Source organism: Lissotriton helveticus, chromosome 8 (genome assembly GCF_964261635.1).
Source record: "Lissotriton helveticus chromosome 8, aLisHel1.1, whole genome shotgun sequence".
In the NCBI taxonomy this organism is placed as follows: domain Eukaryota; kingdom Metazoa; phylum Chordata; class Amphibia; order Caudata; family Salamandridae; genus Lissotriton; species Lissotriton helveticus.
Genome location: NC_136069.1, coordinates 816,265,819 through 816,286,524, shown reverse-complemented (window position 1 = coordinate 816,286,524; position 20,706 = coordinate 816,265,819).

The following is a 20,706-nucleotide window of genomic DNA, read 5'->3' as shown; positions in this document are numbered from 1 at the left end:
GAAAAACATTAACACAATTGGAGTAGAAAAAGTGGAAGAGGAACCTCTGGTTATCTTAGTTAATGGGGTTCCGACAAAGAATAAGAAAATATGGCAAGATTTAGTAGATGTTAGGAAAGTTAAAAAGGCAACATTGTATTTGAAAAAAAATAATAAATACTATAAGAATGTATATGTTGCAGAAGAGGAAGTAAGTGAGGAAGAGGATAGCGATTTGTGTGCTGGTCAAATTGAGAAAGTAGAACCCTCTACTAGTGAGGAAATATATGAACATTATAGTGTTCATCCTTTGCATTCAAAGGAAGTCATGGGGAATGCTATTGAGTTGTTTCAAATGAAACAAGCCAAAGGGAGTCCCATTAGTGTTTGGGAGGAAAGTTTGGAAGCTCGGTGTTTCCCACAGCTTTTTCCAACAGGTCAGGGAGGAAGATATGATGAGCGACCTCATCAAATTCCTGCTTCTGAATACCGGACTTTGCGATTGTATGCAGGAGATGCTAGGTTTCGACAATGCATTCCTTATTTGTTTCATCTCCTGTTTGAAAGCGATCTGTCTGGACTGTCATATGCAGTGAACCACATCTTGAAAAGTGGTATACACATGCAAAACATCTCGGCAAGTGATTTTATGGATAAAGTGAATGTCCAAGATAGTATTTTGGATTCTCACCTGATTAATCTCATGGCGTGTCAGCGTGGTACTAATGAGTACTGGTACCGTCGTCATGGTGATTTAAAATGTATGCTGAGGAACTTAGGTACTCCCACATGGTTCCTCACTCTGAGCTGTGCCGAGTATGGCTGGGAAGACTTACTTGAATTTCTACGAGAGGCAAATGCTAACGTAGAAAACATCGAATTCAAGACACCCGGAGAACTGTGCTCTTTGGATCCAGTCAATGTATGTAGGTACTTCAATCATAGATTTGAAGCTATGATGTCTTTCATCATGAATAAGAAGAATCCACCTCTTGGAGAGGTGTTGGATTTCTTCTGGAGAAAGGAGTACCAAGCAAGAGGTGCTCCTCATATACATATGTTGCTGTGGATCAAGGATGCACCTAAATTTGGAACGGATCCAGATGACTCAGTGATGAGTTTCATCCAACAGTATTCTACGTGTGCTGTTCCAAACGCAAAGGAGAAGAAAAGCCTAAGAGAAAAAGTTCTGCGTTTCCAAAGCCATCGATGTGGAAAGTACTGCCGTCGTAAATTCCGAAACAAGGACAAGTTCTACACTAAATGTCGTTTCGGCTTTCCACGACCGGTGATTTCTAAAGGAAGAGTAAACAGTTTGATGTCTTCGCTGCGACACAATGTCATGAAGAAATCACCTAAAAACACTTACAATTTGAAGAGGAACGAAGAGTCCAAGTACATCAACGACTACAACCCGGTGATTTTGTCCATGTGGAATGCTAACATGGATATACAGTTTGTGGCTGATAACTGTATGGCTGTGGCTCGGTATGTGACGTCTTACATCACCAAAAAAGAGAAGACAGAATTGAAGGATATGTGGGAGGACATTTCCCATGAAAAGAGCCTCAGCAAGAAGTTGTACAGTTTCAGTCTGAAGATGTTGTCGCATCGAGAAATCGGAGCGTACGAATGTTCTGACCGGTTGTCTTCAGCAAGTCTCTATGCCAAGTCCAGGAGTATCGTTTGGGCGAGTCTTGGTCTTGCTGCAACGCGTAATCGAGTTCTCAAACCTGTGCGGGAAATTGAGTATTTGGCGGAAAAGGAGCCAAACAGTACCGACATTTTGAAGACAAACATGTTGGATACATATTATCCAAATCGAAGCAGTCACCTAGAGAATGTTTGTCTGTATGAGGTTCTGCAAAATTACATGTTCAAGAGGAACATCAAAGAAGATACTGAGAAAGGAGTGTATGCTGTAATAGGAAGTGAGGGATGTCTGGTGAAGCAAAGAAAATGCCACTTGATAAACCATCGAAAATTGAGTGGCGAATCTCCTGAAAAAAAGGAGTTTTTCTATTTAGCACTTTTGCAACTTTTCAAGCCTTGGCGTGCAGAAGAGGAACTGCTTGGAGATTTCCTCTGTTATGAAGACTCTTTCAATGCCGCCAAGGAGACCATAGAATGTCCTGCTTTTCCCAAATATGTAGAAATGTTGAATGCGGAAATTGAGCAGGAAGCAACGATTGCAGCCGAGATTGCCAGAGACAGTTCTCAGGACAGTCAGAGTTCTGCTTCATTGAGTCAGGATCCACTAGGAGGACCTCTTATTGAAAATGAAGCTGCCACTGCTATGAATGAGGTGGAAAGAGCCATGGCACATGCTCAAGAGGATGCGGTTAACTTAGAAGAGTTGGAAAGGCAACTCAACGTTGAGCAGAGGAAAATATATGACGAAGTTACCATGCAAATTGATCATGGATTGAGTCATGATAAGAAAGAGTGCTCATGTACGTCGTTGAAGCCTGTCCGACTGTACGTGAGTGGAGAAGCGGGAACTGGAAAAAGTTTCCTCATTAAAGCAATTTCATGCTATTTGCAGGAAAGGACAGAGTCATCGCTGTCTTGTGTTGTCACTGCTCCAACTGGACTGGCAGCACATAATATTAAAGGGATTACTTTACATCGTTTACTGATGCTGCCAGTGGAGCATGACAACAAATTAGAATATCACAAGCTATCTGGAGATGCTTGTTTTGAAGTTTCAAGAATCTTGAGGAAAATGAAACTTCTTATCATTGACGAAGTAAGCATGGTTTCCAATGTCATGCTTGCCTTTGTGCATTTGAGGATGCAAGAAGTTCTCAAAACAGAGTATGATGTGTTATTTGGTGGCAAACACATCATTGTTTTCGGAGATCTTCTGCAGCTGACACCAGTGAAAGGGCAACCTGTGTTCAAAATGCTCACGCATGAAGATACCAGGAAGTGCCTAGGCAGCATTGGCAACGTCAATATATGGTTAAACTTCAATTATGCTGAACTGCATGAAAATATGCGTCAGGCAAAGGATGAAGTTTACAAGACTATTCTACAAGATGTTAGAATTGGAAAAGTGACCGAGCATGGGAAAGAAGCTTTACATGCACGATTACTGTCAAATTTATATCCAGAACAAGATGTTGTGCCTGAGAATATTTTTCAGAAAATTACTGATAAGAAATCTGGAATATGTTTGATGCCAACTCTTGCAGAATGTGCCAAATTTAACAACAAAATGTTGCATTTAGAAAAGCAAGAGATTGTGAAAGTGGAAGCTATTGATAGAGTAGAGCATATGGGATCAACAATTATTTTGTCTGAGAATCTGAAATCAAAATTGGATTCATTAGAGAAGACTATATCTAAAACTGCAGGTTTTGAAAAGACTCTGAATGTGTGCTTGAACTGCCGTATAATTTTAAGAAGGAATTTACATGTTGAAAGAGGTCTGGTAAATGGATCAATGGGTAATGTTGTTGATTTTGTGAAATACACAAATAGAGATGGAATTGAATTTTTAAAAATTAAATTTGATGGCATTGAGGAAGTACAGCTAATTGCTCGTTGTTCTGCTAGATTTTTGCTTGTAAAAGACTTATATGTTCGCCGTAAGCAGTTCCCTGTTTGCTTGGCATATGCGGTGACAATTCATAAATCGCAAGGTTTAAGTGTAGACACTGCATTGGTGAATATTGGCAGTTCTGTGTTCAAGGAGGGTATGGCATATGTGGCATTGTCACGAGTTAGAACTTTATCGGGATTGTACTTGATTGAGTGTGATGTCAGAAACATTTGTGCAGATCTAGATTGTGTTAAGGAATACAATAGGTTAAGAAGAGAGTATGCGCCACATTTGCCTCAGTTTCCTTTGTTTGAGAAACGTCTGGTAGGCCGGAAACGAAGAAATGAGAACAATACTGGGGAGGTTGTAGCAAAAAGACAAAAAGTGAATGAACCTAAAATTACAAGCAGAAACAAAGAGGATTCTGTTGAAGATGTTGTTGGTTTTCAGTTTGAAAACAGTTCTGGTGTCAACTGCTATGCTAATGTAGTAATGAATGTTTTGTTTTCTCTAAAAAATGTAAAAGAAGAGATTGTGGTCAATTCTGATCAAAGATTTTGCAGTTTGTTGAATTCTGTGTTAGAGAAATGTAGCACAGATAGAACAAAAATAGAAAGTGTGTCTGAAATTCGAAACCTGTTAGACAGATGTTCAGGGCAAACACAATTCTCTCAAAATATTCAGCAAGATTGTCAGGAGTTTTTAATGTATATGCTTGATGTATTACATGCTGAAGGTGTAGATGTAGATCAGCTGTTTGGGCTTTCTTATCAATGGCAGCATGACTGCGAGAACTGTATGGTATCAAGTACTACTAGTGTAGACTCAGAAAGATTTATATATTTAACTTTGCCAGACAGTAAATCAGTCTCCTTTAATAAGCTAGTAAAAGCTGCTAATCACAGCATGGAGTGTAGCCAATGTAAATCTGAAATGATGTCCACATTATTTATACGAACATATGGCCAGTACGTCATTTTAATGTTCCAACGATGTAGGCCTGATGGAACAAAATTGACAACTTTAATAAAAAAATTTGTAGCTTCGCAGTTGTCAATATCAGGAAGGACTTTTGTAACTACAGCAATTATATATCATGACGGCCCTTCAATATCATCAGGACATTACACAGCTTATTTAAAGTCTAGAAATGGCTGGTCATTCTGCAATGATTCTGTTTTAATTTTCAAAAAAAAATTGCCGTATGACCTTAAAAACTCTTACCTGGTGTTTTTAAAACCAAAATTTTAGGAAAATAATCTCGGGATATGATCTGTGGAATTTCAAGAAGTTCTAATGGCTCCTACACAATTTGGCCTTGAGGATAAGTGTAGTTCAGAGACATAACTTCTAATCAAAGGATTGGACATCATGGAGATGTATGTGCACTTTAAATGAGTTCAGAAAAACTGTTTCTTTTCATAAGCTAATTGAAGCAGCCAATCAAAACATGGAGTAGAGGGAATGTAAGTCTGCAATGCTGTCTACTGTTTTACATTGCTTTGTGATTAAAAGTGATGTAGAGAATTAAATAATTGTAGTACTCATAGAGGTAGTGTAAGTCTGCTTCATATTAAGCAGTATCAGTGTCATAGGAAATGTAGAACATGACTGACCAAGAAGGGGAAGATATTACTATTCCAGGATTGTGAAAATGATCTTCAACATTTTAATTCTGAAAGTTGCGGAAATGCCAAATGATGGGATTGGCTTACAAGAAATCCAAGAGTTATAAATATCTCTGACTAGATTTGGCCTTGTGGAAAATAGTGGTAGAGAGCAAGAAGTCATTTATTGCATGTAACGTGTTTTTAAAAACGATGGAGGTTTTCTTTCAGAAAGTGGCGGGCTGAAAGTAATAACAGCACAAAAGAGTGTAAGCTGTTCATAGGACATCCTTGGACGTCATGGAAAGTAAGTTAACTTTAAGGAGTTCTGAATTTTATTTTCTGATGTTGTATGGGTTTTTTAAACACAATCATTTTGATTGTGTTTTTTTTTCCCCGCTGTTACATGATGAATACCTTCAAGTCACTGTTTTTAGTGAATTTTGATACATTCTGAGAACAGCAAAAATAAACCATTTAACATGTATAATTAATTCTGTACTGTTTGCATTTATGATGTATATGTAGAACTGTGTAGGAGGCATGGAGAAGGTGAGTTTTCTGTAAGTGTTAAATTTATTGTATGCAGTGCTGCACTTCTACGTATTCTTTCATATGCTGGACTACATCTGCACAATGAGATACCTAAGCAAAGGAAACACAAGTGATGTGATTGTGAAATGAGCAAAATAAATTGCACATATTTCAATTACATCACCTGAGTTTCCTATCATTACGAATCACATTGTGCAGATCAAGTTTAGGTCTGTCCAGGGAAACATAGGAGGTTTCTACTTTGTTGAAGAGTGCAGTGGACATGACTCACTTCATTAGTAGACTTTCACAGATATTATCTCCTCTGTACACTTCAACAAGTGTAAATCTCATCTTGAACTCTGAGTAGGCCTCACCTCAAACAAATCTCTGGATAGGAGACATGTTATTGGCATACTGAAGCGACACTTTTCTGAAACAAGAGCAATGCAAAAGATGCACCATGTTTTAAGATAGGCCTCACTTCATCTGCATCAAGATACTGTTAGTTTAAAATGTATATCTTTAGCATTGTGTAGAGGACCTGGAGAAGCAGAAGCTTCTGTCAGTGTCAAAGTTGTTGAAAAACTATTTGTCCTTCAATATTTTCCCTTGTCTTTTGTAATTTTTAAATACATATTTTAATATTTTTCAAATGTTGTTTCTCTCTTTCACAGATTGAAAGTATAGAAATAAAATGTGATTAATTTAACGGCAATTACAAGGTAAATAGTTGTACTCTTTTCGTTACATTTCTATCACATTCACCTACTATTAGATCCACTGCTTCACTTCTTTAATCCTCAGTTTCCTGCCTTTGCTACTTTCCTCATTCCTTTCTCTATTACCTATTTACTCAACTCCTTCCACTCTTTTTCTCAGTCCCTCTGTTCTCATAGTTCCTCAGTCTTGTTCACTCACTCCATCTCTATTACTCTTAGTGTCTGTGAATTACTTTCCCAACTTTTTTTTTTTTGGGACCGCTTCCTGGGAAGTTGCCCGGTTCGCAAACCAGCAGCGTTATGGCAGTCCACCATTTTGTGTTTCGTTCGAATCAAGATACAAGATGGAGGGCAAATAATGTTCAGAATAGGTAGAAGGGGGCACGGTAGATGTATCTTGACCCCCTTGGTTTTCTGAGGGTGGCTGAGGAGGACCATAGTTCTTCACTCTTGTTCACTCTCTCTGTTTCTATTAATGTCACTGTTTATGACTGATCAAAAAAATGTTTTTTAAAAAAGAACAGTAACTATAAGGGAAGGAAATAGACAGTTATGTTAAAAGAAAGACAGCTATAGGGAGTAAACTAACGATACTGTTACCTACAATCCACTGCTGTTGATGTTACTGACCATGTCATGAATGATGTAATATGTGAAATCATCAACAGTGGATTGTAGGTAACAGTATCCTTAGTTTACTCCCTAGAGCTGTCTTTCTTTTAACATAACTGTGTATTTCCTTCCCTTATAGTTACTGTTCTTTTTTAAAAAATATTTTTTTGGTTAGCTTCCGGTACGCGTACCGGGTAGCGCTCCGGGAGCGAACTAAGAGAAATACAGGTTGGCAGAGTTCCAAATATTCTACCAATTTTTTTATAATGGGGAGTTAGTTCTGAAAAGAACTTTTTTTTTTATGTTTTTGTTGTTTTATATTTTTTTTAGTATTTTTTGAACATTTTTTTACTTTTTTTGTATTTTCTGAACGTTTTTAAAAATTTTTGGGTTTTTTTTGGGGGGGGGGAAACAAAAACGATCCATTATAAAGGGCTCAACAGGAGCAAAAAAAAAAAAAGAATTTATTTTTTGGTGCGTCTTGTGCAAACATTAATATGATTTTGAATTGCTCGCAAAATCAAAGTGATGCTACTTTCTCTGTAGCAGATGAAAGCGCCACATTCCACGCACACTTGTTTTACGTGCCCAAACAACATTTGGATGTTTGCAATCACCTCCCTCGCCTCTGGTCCCGACACCTCTGGAACCACCGATCTTCTTGCCATTTGGAGGGGATTTTGTTGTTGGTCACGTAGCTGGGCAGCACTATAGTTATTTGGGTGCCACCTACTCATATGCCGATGCATAGTATGATTGCCATAACTATATTTTTTATCAGTGCCCCTTGACAATCTGTCACCGCATATGCGGCAAAACACGTAACGAGCATTCACTTTCTTTTGCCCCTCAGGAATTCTGTAGAATTGCCAGATATAATTCTCCTGTCGATTGTACCTCCTGGGCTCCTCTGGCAAAAACTCATGCTCTTCCTCCTCTTCCTCCTCTTCCTGTTCTTCCTCTTCTTGCAGAATTACTTCTGCAGGTGGTCCTCTCTTTCTTGGATTTGGTGGAGGTGGTGGGCTAGCACCAGCTGAAGCTACTAATGAAGCCATCACAAAGTCTCAATAAAGGGTCTTTCTCTCACCAAGATGAAAGTCAGAGTGATGAAAGAAGGAGGGGTTTTCATCATTTGGGAAAAACAAAAGTTCTAAACCAATGAAAAGTGTCCATTTTAGATCACATGACCTTGTATTACATCATTAGGAAACCAAAAGTGAAATGAACCAATGAAAAGTGTTATTATCGAGTCACATGACCTGCTATGTTTACATTACGCGGTCGGCGCCGCGCCGCGGATCGCTTCCGGTTCGCGTACCGCTGCGCTTCCGGGTACGCGAACGTAGCACGTAATATGACGTATTACGCGAGAACGCGAAACGTCATGCTGACGCGAAGCGTCGCGATGTTGTTTTGTAACGCGAGAGGTGCGCTAAAGGAACGTTTACCAGTTCGCGTACCGGGTCGCGCCTCCGGATTGAGCTAACGGGAAGCTAACCGGTACGCGTACTGGGAGCGAAACAAAAAAAAATAAAAAATAAATTGTATAAAAAACATGTAAAAAATATTTTTCTTTTTAAAGAATAATACATTGTAAAGGTTTTGATATTAGCTATTAAAAAACCAATGAAATTCACTGAAAAAACCATAGGTTATAGACCATATATAGTTAGGAATTAGCATTTACAAAACCTTAAAAATTCACTGAAAAAACCATAGGTTATAGACCATATATAGTTAGGGATTAGCATTTAAAAAACCTTATTTTACTCACACAAAACCATTGAAATTCCATATATAGTTAGTTGTACTAACTATATATCACGCACCCGCAATCCACTGCTGATGATGTCACATATTACATCATTCATGACATGGTCAGTGACATCACTGATGACATCACTGATGACATCTCAAATGACATCACTGATGACATCACTGATGACATCTCAAATGACATCACTGATGACATCACTGATGACATCTCAAATGATATTACTGATGACATCACTGTTGTGATAATACGATGAACCTCTTCAGACTCTAATATAACCTTAGATACACTCAGTGTAAACACAGACTCACAGATTGTCACTCATCCATGAAGTTACACACACACCTAGACAGTCATGCAAACAATCAATCACACCTCCATTTCCTTAACTATACAGTTAAACACACCTTACTTACTTATTCAAACAAATACTAAAACATATTTACTCACTTATACAATCCTGGATACAAGTTCACAATGATCCATACAGCCACTCACACATTCACTGGCTCTTATGCACAGTTATTTATATATGTCAACTCTCACATGTACTGTATTTTACATATGTACTTAATTTGACATGTAGCACTGAGATATCTATTCACTCACCAATACAGTCATGCACACAGTCAACCGCCCATACAGCTGTTTCCAACATGCACTTTTGAACCCATACATCTATGCACAGAGTCATACACTTCCCAGCCACTCACACACACACTCAGTCTACCATACAAATGCTTGGGCAACCAATCAATAACCTATATAGTTACTCATATAGCTACTGATCAACACATGCAGCAGTTTACAGAACAACAGACATAATGATGCACAAATTAAGACAGTTTAGTCACTAACCCATGCACTCAGTGAGACACATTTAATCACTCACTCATACAGTCAGTCACGCACCTACTAAATCCTTCATCCAGACACTTCTACATCTACTCATTCTTCAATATGTAAAACATATTTAAACTTTACAGAAACACACAGTCACTGGATGATGTCATCAGTGATGTCATCAGTGATGTCATTTGAGATGTCATCAGTGATGTCATCAGTGATGTCACTGACCATGTCATGAATGATGTAATATGTGACATCATCAGCAGTGGATTGCGGGTGCGTGATATATAGTTAGTACAACTAACTATATATGGAATTTCAATGGTTTTGTGTGAGTAAAATAAGGTTTTTTAAATGCTAATCCCTAACTATATATGGTCTATAACCTATGGTTTTTTCAGTGAATTTTTAAGGTTTTGTAAATGCTAATTCCTAACTATATATGGTCTATAACCTATGGTTTTTTCAGTGAATATATATATATATATATATATACACATACATATATATAAATGCATATGCATATATATGCATATATATGTGTATATGTGTTCGTGTAGAGAGAGGTAGAGAGGTAGAGGTGTAGAGGTAGAGGTGTAGAGGTAGAGAGGTAGAGGTAGAGAGGTAGAGGTAGAGAGGTAGAGACTAGTAGAGAGAAAAGTAGAGAGAAGTAGAGAGAGGTAGAGCGTAGAGAGTGAGTAATAGGGAGTAGAGAGTGAGTAGTAGAGAGTAGTAGAGAGCAGTACAGAGAGTAGCAGAGAGTGAGTAGTAGAGAGTAGTAGAGTGAATAGTAGAGTGAGTAGTAGAGACTAGTAGAGAGTGAGTAGTAGAGAGTAAGTAGTAGAGTGAGTAGTAGAGAGCAGTATAGAGTGAGTAGTAGAGCGTAGTAAAGAGTGAGTAGTAGAGAATGAGTAGTAGAGAGTGAGTAGTAGAGAGTGAGTAGTAGAGAGTGAGTAGCAGAGAGAGAGAATAGTAGAGAGTAGTAGAGATTGAGTAGTAGAGCGAGTAGTAGAGAGTAGTAGAGAGAGAGTAGTAGAGAGTGAGTAGTAGAGAGTAGTAGAGAGTGAGTAGAAGAGAGTGAGTAGTAGAGTGAGTAGTAGAGTGAGTAGTAGAGAGTGAGTAGTAGAGAGTAGTAGAGAGAGAGAGTAGTAGAGAGTGAGTAGTAGAGAGTAAGAAGTAGAGAGTGCGTAGTAGAGAGTAGTAGAGAGTGAGTAGTAAAGAGAGAGTAGTAGAGAGAGAGTAGTAGAGAGTGAGTAGTAGAGAGTAGTAGAGAGTGAGTAGTAGTGAGTAGTAGATAGTGAGTAGTAGGGAGGGAGTAGTAGAGAGAGAGTAGTAGAGAGCAGTAGAGTAGTAGAGAATGAGTAGTAGAGAGTGAGTATTAGAGAGTAGTGGAGTAGTAGAGCGTGATTAGTAGAGAGTAGTGGAGAATATTCCAAAGTTTGGCTCAGCACCACTTGCACAACAAGTCCAATCAAATCATATCACTGAGAGTCCTTACTGAAGCGCTGAATCTTGGTGTATATTCAAATGCTTTTATTTTCCTTAAGTTTATGTACCACAGCCAGCCGACGCGTTTCGTTCTGTACAACAGAACTTCTTCAGGGCGTTCTTATTTCCTTCAAGTTATGTCGGTATCCTGTTGTCATATAACTAGATATTTCTTCCAAATGTTAGACGAGTCGTAATTACATTCTTATTCAAAGTGACTAGGTATCAATTTTACCCACACAATTCGGGCAGACTTGAGTAATTTATAGCATCCTCAAAGTCAGTCTTTCAGAAATTCCAAAGTATAGGACATGATAATCCAAATCCAAATGTTTCTCAAGTCCATGGATGCTGCTGGGAACGCCCCCAGCAACACCCATTGCACGCCCCTTTAACGCAGGACAGTGCGTTAAAGGGACTGATATTTATCATCAACAAAAAGTGGCTTAGTCCTGCCTGATAAATATCACTCAGTCTTCTGCGCCACTGGAACAACACAAAAAGTGACGTTCGAGAGGCGCAAGGGGCTCGTAAATAAGGCCCCATAGGTTTCTCACTCGTTATAGTTAGGACTTAGCATTTAAAAAACCTTTGAAATTCACTGAAAAAACCATATATATATATATATATTTACTGAAAAAAACATAGGTTTCACACCAGTTATAGTTAGCTGAACATTTTACTCATACAAAACCATTGAAATTCCCACGTAATAGTTAGTTGGACTCACTATAACTCGCGCGCCCGTAATCCACTACTGATGATGTCACATATTACATCATTCATGACATGGTCAGTGACATCACTGATGACATCACTGATGACATCTCAAATGACATATTGAGTTCCAGGACTCATGTATGGAGACTTCTGATGAGGAGATTCCTGATCAGTTAATGTTAGAAGTTCTTCTAAATTATGAAAATTCTGAAGAATAAATTTATATTTAGAAATTATAAATTGTTTGAGACATTTTTTATTATTCTACTTGTAATTTATGAGATAGTAGTGAAATGATTGTGGTATAAAGTGAGACTTAAAGTATAGAGCGTAACATTTCTGTGTTACATAGTAAGTTTACTCACAGTTACTTCCCTTCTCCCACTATATTTTCTCCAATGTGCATTTCACATCTCTTCTTTATCTCATGCCTTCTTTCTCTCACTGTCTCTCTCTAATGTACACTATCGCTGCCATTTTGTGTACTTTCAGAAGACAGTGAAATGTAATGTGAGAGTCTACCTTATAAACACACAGCTATATCAAAGATTGTGCACGCAGCTTGTAAATATGCCTCTCTTTTTTTGTATAATGCTCCAAAGGTGGAGTGCAAGATCATATTTACAAGACTCTTGCGCAATTTTTGACATGGGTGCAAGCAGAAAATGCATGCAGCGTAGTAAAATATGCATCCAGACAAGAATATGAAATGCCGTGAGAGATGTTTAAAGCTTTTTTTAAATGGCATAAATTGAGATAGAATATACAAAAAAAGAGAGGCATATTTACAAGCTGCGTGGGCAATCTTTGACATAGCTGTGTGTTTATAAGGTAGACTACTTTATAAATAGTTTTTTATGCTTGGATTCAATGCTGGTTTAGAAATTGTGTAATGGTTTCATTGGACTTGTAAATATGCTCCTTTTTTTGAAGCGCCTTGTGCAACCTTTAGCATGGGTGGAAGCAGTGAATGTATGGAGAGGGATAAGAATAGCAGATAGAAAAAATGAGTGAGGGAGCAAAAAAAGGGACGAGAGGGGAAGGGAAGTGAAGTAGGGGGATTGAAAGAAGGTGAGTGTGTGAGTATAACTAAGTTATAGGGAGTGAGCGTGACAGAAGAGGAGTGAGAGACTAAAGAGACGGAGAGAATGAGACTAACAGAGAGAGAATGAGGTAAGGGGAGTGTAGAAGTAAGAGGATAGAGGGAGTAAGACAAGGAATTAGTGAAGTGAATTAAGGAGAGTAAGGGAAGGGAAACAGTGAAAGAGTAAAGGATGGGAAGAGAGAGGAAGGAATGTAAAGGAGAAGGTCTGAAAGAAGATGAGTGTGGGAGTATGGCTCAGTAATAGGGAGTGAGCATGATAGAAGAGGAGTGAGAGACTAAGAGGACGGAGAGAATGGGGGTAACACAGAGAGAGTGAGAAAAGGGGAGTGAGTAAGTTAGAGGACAGAGGGATTGACAGAAGCAGTTACTGAACTGCAGAAAGTAAGGGAAAAGAGGGAAGGAGTGAAGGATGGGAAAAGAGAGGAAGGAAAGTAAAGGAAAAGGTCTGAAAGAAGGTGAGTGTAGGAGTATGGCTGAGTTATAGGGAGTGAGCGTGATAGAAAATGAGTGAGAAACTAAGAGGACAGAGAGAATGAGGCTAACAGAGAGAGAATGAGGGAAGGGGAGTGTACAAATAGGAGGACAGAAGGAGTAAGAGAAGGAGTTAATACAGTGGAATAAGAAAGTAAGGTAAGAGAAAAGAGCGAAGGAGCAAAGGAAGGAAAGAGAGAGGAAGCAAACTAAAGGAGAAGGTCTGACAGAAGGTGAGTGTGGGAGTATAGCTGAGTTATAGGCAGTGAGCGTGACAGAAGAGAAGTGAGAGACTAAGGGGATGGAGAGAATGAGGCTAACAGAAAGACATTGAGGGAAGGGGAGTGTAGAAGTAAGAAGACAGAGAAAGAAAGAGAAGGAGTAAGTGAAGTGGAGTAAGGAGAATAAAAGAAGGGAAAAATATAAAACAATGAAGTAAGAGAAGAGAGAGGAAATAAAATAAAGGAGAAGGCCTGAAAGAAGGTGAGTGTTAGAGAAAAATGTGAAAAAAGAGAGTAAACGTGGGGATTCAGAATAAGTGAGGCAAGCGCAATAAGGGAACAGAGCTGTGGGAGTATCAAAGAAGAGTAGTGAGGTTATGGAAAACAGTATAGTGAAAATAAATATTGATCATGAAACTTACCTTATAAGTAATGTAAATTTAATATCATATTTCCATTAAAATCTATATATCTGAAAGACAAAAAAAAATAGATTATTTATAATATATATTTTAGAATACAAGAGACAAAGTAAGATAAGTAAGGGAGTGTGGGTGATGGAAGAGGAGTGAGAGAGTAACAGGATCGAAAGACTGAAGCTAAGAGACAGGGAGTGAGGGCAAGGGAGTGAGGATGTGAGAAGACAGAGGAAGTGAGAGAAGGAGTGAGTGAAGTGTAATAAGGTGAGTGAGAGAAGGGGAATTATTGAGGAAACAAAGAAAGAAAACAGCGGGAAGGGGAGTGAAGTAGAGTGACTGACAGCTGGAAAGTAGTGAATGGGAGAAAGGGAAAGGACAGTGAAGGAGTGGTTAATAAGAATAAGTGAGGAAAGTGGAATATGGGAAGGGAGGTGGGGTAGAGTGAAAAAAAGCCAGTGAGGGTGAGTTAAGGGGAGTTATAGAGGGTGGAAATAGGTGAGTGAGCATAAGAGAATGGGAAAGTAATATATTGTAGTGTTTTTATCTAGGACACAAATCGATATTTCTATGTTATGCCCTTGTCCGGTTATAATCAATAATATCCATACAACGGCATAGTAATCATATCCATAATTCAGTCGTAGCACATGCTGTCACATTAAGCAAGGCTACTTCCCCGGCCCCCTAGAAAGCACAACGAGTTCTCTAAACAAAACAAAACCTCTAGCAACCTGGGAAATCCCCCTTGCTTTTGTTTTGATTTCGTCCTAGAACTCCTGTAAAGCACTGTAAGAACGGCCAGTTCTTAGTGACATCTTTATTGACGTCTTATGTCCACCCTTACGTCAAACCCGGCACCTTTCAGGTATAAATATACCAACGTTGCCTTAAGCAAACACACGGTGGTGGTTTTGGAGCAGCGATCTACTTGCGCGAGAGCCCAGCTGATGCGAGAGCCCACGGACGCTGCCCCTCCCTTTTGACGCACTGAGAGAGACGCTGTCTTTTCTCCTGCCGAGAAATCCAGCTCCAGTGTTTCCAGATACCTTCGCGGGTTACTGGGATATCGAGTCCTGAGAGAGAGATACAAGACCTCCTGCTTTCTAATACCCAGGTACGGAGCTGACTAAACCCTTAAAGAGACTTCTTGAGTCAGATTCTTGGCAAAACCAAACTTAACTTAAACTGCTACTTACTTACTCCTTCCCACGTATTAGGCTTAGGTCAGGTACACAGGGGTAGGCGTATCTAGAAGCACCAGTTGAGTACGTTAGTCAATGTATATATGTATATATATTTTATCTATTTTAAAGTATCATATGGCTAAGAAACCATATCAATGCTTTTACAGTATTATTTTATAATCCTCCTTTTACTGTATGCACTTTACTTTACTATGAGTATTGCAATTGTGGCAATTCATTTCTCTTGTATGAGGAAGAAGACTGCTCAATAAATTACACCTTTTATTGAAAACGCCCGTCTTTCTTTTCTCTGCATTCTGGTGAAACTAAGTACGCACATTTGACTGAGTGAAATAGCTGTCTATTGTTTTCACACGACTCTAGAGATCCACTCTTATTCTGAGGGAGCAAAGTTGTCATGTTATATGGTTGTCGGAAGCTAATCCCTTCTTGTCTAATCAGGAAAGTTAATTCCTTCTTGAACATTCGAGAAAGTTTCTAGTGACCTCTGAGCTAGCTGGCAAACCTTAAGTCTAATATAGTCAGTAGAGACCTAGTTAACCTCAGTCCTACGTCTACACTACTGAATATATTATTCCAATGCGCAGAGCCTATTGGGAATATAGGAACTACACTACATGGCGCCCAACGTTTGGTAAGGCGATAAATCTAACGCAAGACGTTAGAGTAACTCAGTCGTGCTTTTTCACACAGACCCCTTTTCCCGTAAATACTCCAAAAGACGTCTGGAGTGGGTAAAAGGTTAAAATCCGCCGGAACTTAGTAGGAAGAGATTCCTATGTATAGTTGTTGGTTTAGTCAACGTTGAAGGATACAGTGTTCCAAAATATTGTGCACCTAATCTTTGTTTCCTTGAAACTTGATCTGCAACAAAAACCTTTCTGTCAGTAAAAATGTCAGAAAGTGAAGACGAAAGGGAGGCAGCTAGAATAGCAGCTCAACTCCTAGCGGATGACACAAGTCTCCGAGACAATGCCCCGAATGTTATACTCATTACGGTCAACATAAGAAAAACTATAACTCTTAAACTTATAGAAAATGGACTAACACCGAGAGGTGGAATAGTCGTATTCGTAATTGAGGCCCATGAATATCGGCAGACAGAGATATTCTACACATGGATAAACTTTCCAGCAGCAAACGCTGTAACACACAACTTACACTATTACAAAATAGAGGAACCTCCGGATGAATACACTCCTTTCGAGGAGGTTGAAATCCCATTAAAATACCAAGAGCACCTGCTCTGGTTTAAAGGTGCCCTAAAACATAACAATCACATCACCAGGCTCGGTCCACTAGGTAGACCAGGAGCAACGTGGCCGGTTCTAGCCAGCTACACACCACATCCAGACATAGAAAAAATGTCAGACCGGGAACTATTAGCACAGCTAAAACAACTCATTAAAATACATAGACAATTAGTCCAATATGTAATGCGGACTTCAACAGTCCAACCAGCTATTAACATTCCACAGCTGACCCCTCATCAGGGGAACACAAACAAAATTACACCACAGAACATACAATCATGTCTGGGTAAAGTACCCGTAAAACGGGAACAAATTCCATTCTGGTTAGCACAAAAAATCACTCAAATAGAGGCAGTATTTCTGGATACTACCCCTACTGAGAAACACAGAATTTTGACTATCTGCCTTCCAATGGGGATCGCACCACATGTGGAGGACTGTGACACTTGGAGCACAGTCTTTGCTTCCATTTACACACAAACACATGGTGTTCCGTCTATGGCGATAATACCAGATGTGCTAAGACAGATTCAAAATGAATACGGTGCAGAACCTGCTTTAACTCTGGGTATGAAATTACTGAAAGACTTCAGGCAGGTCTCGGCTATATTATTAGCCAACATAAAAGGGGAAGCAGCATCTGTGGCGATCCACCAGAAATTGAAAGAAACAGATATAGCAGAACAACCAATTGAACTTGCCAGAATCATAGAAAAATCCTATGAAGAACTAGGAAGAGATAGTTTGGGTGGGAAACCAGTAAAACCCCAACTAACTGAAAATCCTGAAAAGATATTTATTAAAAATAATCTAAACACTCCAAAAAAGAGCTGGGATGGAAATAAACAATCCACTTCCAAAGAAAAAAGATTCCAGTCTAGAGGTAGGTCTCCGCGGCGGAGAGAAAGATCTCCGGACCAAGGACACAAGTCTCCCCAGAGGGAGCCCTCTGAGAAAAGATACAACCTTAGAAATAGGGATAATCTGAAGAAACCTGATAGATATCAAGACATTGATACACGTCCCTCTTGATCTTTTCAGACTTCCTCGCAGAAATTGGAAAGAAGAGGACGGTCAGAACACGGGGAAGAGCACGTCAAGTCCAAAGACAAGGAACCTGCTCATCAAAGTAAAAAATTACAATTTCCAAGAAAGAAGGTAGCCAGCATTAAAATAGTTAAACATGCCGAGGATACTGAGGACACAACTGAAAAAACGGAGAGTGGGCCCAGACAATGCTAGACAGCGCAGCAGAAGTGACCATAGCTCGCAGGATCCTGATGAATCATCTGGAGACAGTGGACACGAATGAATACTTTCAGGTGGAAACTGCAGATACCAGAGTTAGCGAACCTCATAAAATATACGAGATAACATTACGTATAGAGAGAGATAAGACTAGGAAAGTAAGGGGTCTATTTTGGGATAACCTTTCCAAAGTCTATGACATCCTTTTAGCTGAGAAAGACTGGCCACCAGAGTTTGTCAGGGAGTGCCCTCATGGCGAAGAAATGATTATGCCTGCCTTCTCAAATCATATTCCAATTCATAAAAAATATACATATGCAAGAAAATGGGCAGTAGCCCAAGCTGCTGCATTATATAAAAATCATGTAGGATGGGATGAGGACTCTCCTCCTCACAAAATCCAGTTAAAAAGTCAACCAACTGCACAAAGGCAGTACCCAATTAAGCATGAAGCTAAAAAACAGGTCAGGGAGATCTTAGATCAACTTGAATACCAGGGGGTGATTGAAACATGCACCTCACAAATGAACAATCCTTTGTTTCCTGTCTCCAAGCCAGACGAGTCATATCGTCTAGTTTTGGACTACAGACACCTTAACTCATGTTGCAAGACATTTGCAGTACAAAACTCACACAGTGCAGCACTAATGAATAACATCGTGCGCAAAAAATACAAAACAACATTAGACATCTCTAATGGGTTTTTTTGTCAAAACATAGCACTGAAAGCAGGTACTTGACCGCTTTCTCAATAATGGGGTCGCAGAAATTTCTGTCGACTCCCACAGGGATTCAAGAATAGCCCAAGATTATTCTCAGCAAGAGTAGCAGAGTTACTACAAATATATGATGATGAAGCATTATCTTACGTCGATGACATCTGTCTAACAGATGATGACTTGGATACTCACTTGAAAAGAGTGAACACCATAATACTTGGGTTCACAGCAGAGGGTTACAAATTCAACTTTAAAAAGTCACGAATTGCCCTTCTAACTGTCCTGTTTTTAGGATATGAATTATCAAGTGAAGGCAAAAGCCTAGCAGACATTTTCTTAGAGAAGTGTGCTGTCCTCCAAGCACCTAAAACGCTGAAGAACTTACAATCAATACTAGGTTTCCTGAATTTCGGAAGAACTTACATTCTAAATTATGCAGAGAGGGTTAAACCTCTATGAATTAATAAAACCTGATTTTAAACCAATCAATTGGACTCAAAAACACTCAGAAATTTTGAGATCATTGCAAACAGACATGTTAGCTAAAACAAAATTGCAAACTCTCGATAACTCACGCAACCTTGTAATCCGAGTCTTCCCAGGAAGATGCGGATTCACATACCTGACCTCTAATGAGGGAGAAACGGTACCAATAACATACAAATCACACTTGTACACACAAGCTGAAAAAACATTCAGTCTTGCGGAAAACATTGTAAATGCGGTTCAAACAGCTGTAGCAGGAGAAAGAGACCAAGCCCAAGGCAGAAGGATAACTGTTTTAACAGCAGAATCAGCCTTCGAGGCGTTAACAAGCCCACGCAATTTGACTTCCGTGGCATTAGATTCAAAATGGATACAATGGGAAAATTCTCTTGCTACAGAAAAAGTGAAATACTATTTTGACCCGAAAATGAAAAAAATTGAAAATCTAGAATATGAAGAAGAATATCCTCTGCCAATCGAAATTCTGCCTCTCAAACAGTACAAATGTGTAATCTACATGGACAGATTTGCACAACACTACGATGTAGAGAAGAATTCCTACAACGCAGCGTGCGCGATTGATAAAGGTCGCTGGCGCTTGGGTAAATTCAGACCATTAATTACCAAAACTGAATCACTCAGAAACTGTTCAACTCAGCGAGCTGAAATAAGATCTTTAAAGATGGCGCTTGAAAATGCCGATCGCGAATTCCCCACACTAATAGTGTGCGATTCGCATTACTGCGTCAAATCTTACAATAATGATATGCAGAACTGGGTTCAAAACGGTTACAAAGATGACACAGGTGCCACAATAAAGCATAAAAAGCTTTGGGAACAGGTAGTTCTTTTGCAGAAAGAACTACATAAGACTCACGTGATACATACACTGAGTCATCTGCGTGATGGCGTTCACGCTGCAGGGAATTCATTGGCTGACACAGCCACAGCGGAAGCAACTAAACCGGCTTCCGTAGCCACAAAAAAACGTTCAGAAAAATACATAGACGGGGAAACCATGCTAGCGGTAAAAACGTCTTCAAAAGGCGACTGTGCAGCATTACCCGTGAACTATCCACTCAATTATACATACATAATCGATGCAAACTCCGTTCCTTTTGCTCTAATCCCTGGAGTGGGGGATAGAGTAATTCCAAACATGAACAGGAGAATCTTCTTGATCCAAGAAGCACATATGGGATTAGGTCTAAGGCACCAGATGATCAAAGAATCTCTGACAGAATTACAATCAGAATACTGGTGGCCGGGAATGAGCCTGCAAAACTACAAATTTGCAATAAGCTGTCCAGACTGCAACGGAGATCGCAGTGGCGAACCGGCCAGAACAGTGCCAGGACCCCTAATAGAAAGCATAAGGCGATCTATACGAAAAATCAAACAGGAAAAAATGCGTCCCAATTTATATCATTTAAGACTAGATTCACTTAAAATGTAGACACCAGCGCTCGGCTTACACCAGAACTGTTATAAAAGATTTGCGAGTCTATATCGGCACATACGCAATTGGCATGCTACATTCTGACCAGGGTCCCGCTTTTAGCTCTCGAGCTTATAAGGAGGCCATGACCAGCCTGGGCATTGCATTGCGGTACTCTTGTCACTTCCATCCTGAGGGAAATGGGATTGTGGAAAGAAAAAACCAAGACATAAAGCAATCTATAACGGCGAGGGTATTAGGTTCGGGTGATGGGTGAGTCCAACATTTAACAAGTGTCCAACGTAGTCT